General features: G+C 44.4%; 1 non-coding gene across 1 annotated transcript; it reads left to right on the forward strand.

Annotated features, from left to right (window-relative positions):
- The first annotated feature begins 1,251 nt into the window (after positions 1–1,251).
- On the forward strand, positions 1,252–1,389 carry LOC114808405. Its single transcript, XR_003756252.1, has one exon. It is a non-coding gene; the product is annotated as a small nucleolar RNA SNORA7 (small nucleolar RNA).
- Positions 1,390–2,082: the final 693 nt, after the last annotated feature.

Here is a 2,082-nt window from a genome sequence, read left to right on the forward strand (position 1 = left end):
TCTCAGTGAAGCTGCCTCCCCAGCTCAACAACTTCTTTTGTTTCTGCTTAGAAATCTTCTTTACATCTTGAAAATCTGACACAATGTGAATGCTCAGTCAATCGTATTTAATGAGTGTTTACTGTCCTTCAAAATCCATTCATTGTTGATTACTTAATCTCAGTCCAGATGGGGAGGAGGTGGGATGGATTTTCTTACCTGTAGCGCTCAGCCAAAATGTCATGGCCATGTTTTTTGTGGGGTTTTTTTGCTTAGTGTGAGACATCACACAATATAGCTTGTAACTCTGGAGTGGCTAATCAATCAATCATATTACTATGTGCAGAGCACTGTACTAAGTACTTGGGAGAATACATAACAGATGTGGTAGACCCGTTCCCTGCCCACAAGGAGCTTACAATCTGGGGGTACAGAGAGAGACATTGATATAAATAATTACAGGTATGCATGTAAGTGCCGTGCGGCTGACAAAACAATTGAATTGCAAGAGAAACGCAGAAGGTAGAGGGAGTAGAGTAAATGAGAGCTTAGTTGGGAAAGCCCTTTTGGAGGAGATGGGATTCTAATAACGATTTTGAAGGTGGGCAGAGTGATAGTCTGTCAGATATGAAAGGGGGAGGGAGTCTCAGGCCAGAAGCAGGAGGTGGGCAAGGGGTCGGCGGTGAGATAGACAAGATCGAGGTACAGTGAGTAGGTTGGCATTAGAGGAGCAAAGTGGGCATGTTGGGTTGTAGCAGGAAATCAGAAAGGTAAGGTAGAAGGGGTCAAGGTGATTTAATGTTTTAAAGCCTATGATGTGGAGTTTCTGTTTGATGCGGAGGTGGATGATCAACTACTGGGGGTTCTTGAGGAGTGAGGAAACATGGATAGAATGTTTTGTAAAAAAATGATCTGAGTGTGGACTGAAGTGGGGAGAGACAGAAGGCAGGGAGGTCAACAAGGAGGTTGATGTCGTAATCAAGGCAGGATAGGATAAGTACTTGGATTAACGTGATAGTAGTTTGGATGCAGAGGAAAGGGAGGATTTCAGTAATGCCATGAAGGTTGAATCAACAGGATTTGGTGACAGATGGAATATGTGCGTTGAATGAGATGGGTAGATGATAACACCAAGGTTACGGGCTTGTGAGACAGGGAGGTTGGTGATTCTCTATATAGTGATGGAAAAGTCAAGGTGAGGACGGGGTTTGTGTTGGAAGAAGAGATGTCTGTTTTGGACATGTTAAGTTTGAGGTGTCAGCAGGATACCCACCCCTCTCAGGGTGGCACCTGGAGAATTTCCAGTACTCTACCACTCTCGACTATGGGAGGGAGAGTCAAGCAGAGGCATATCCATTCCATTCCTAGCTTGAGCTGTGGCTAGCGAGTGGAAGGCCATCTGCTACAAATCAAAATTCACCTGTACTAGTGAGACAGCCAACACTAAAGACGGTCAAAACTTATTGTATATGCATATTCATGTTTATCATCAATCATTATTCTCATCAATCATTTAATTGTCTATGGTGTTTCAAAAGTTTTACAAGTTTTGTAAACATTCCCTTAGAGGCTAAGGTGGGCTAACTCAAGAGTTGACCTGTTGTGAGTTTACACAAACTGCCCCCCACCCCCCCGCATTGAAAGACCCTAGATTCAGAGAGATTACTGGTTCCTGGAAAGCTGCCTGAATGCCAAATAATCAAAAAAAATTAAAAAAAGCAGTTGTGGAGGGTCAGAGAGAGAAAAGATAAGACTTCTGTGGTTCTCTGGATGTAATCTGGATCCCAGCTGCATGGGAGAGCCCAGGGCGGAGACTCAGGTTTACTGCGTGGAAGGAGGCAACCACCTCCATATTTTTACCAAGAAAATTATTTGGATACACCACCGGAATGATTGCAGATGGAGGGGGGGGGGGATTCTGGGAGAGATGTGTCCATGGCATCACTATGGGTCGGAGATGGGTCGACAGCATAAGGCAAGATGAGACAGGACATCCAAGACAAGACAGGATGTCCTAAAGGCAGGAGGAAATATGAGACTGTAGAGAAGGAGGAAGATCAGGGCTGGAGATTTAGATTTGGGAATCATCTGCAGAGAGATGTA

The sequence above is a fragment of the Ornithorhynchus anatinus genome, chromosome X5, assembly GCF_004115215.2.
Source record: "Ornithorhynchus anatinus isolate Pmale09 chromosome X5, mOrnAna1.pri.v4, whole genome shotgun sequence".
Lineage (NCBI taxonomy): Eukaryota > Metazoa > Chordata > Mammalia > Monotremata > Ornithorhynchidae > Ornithorhynchus > Ornithorhynchus anatinus.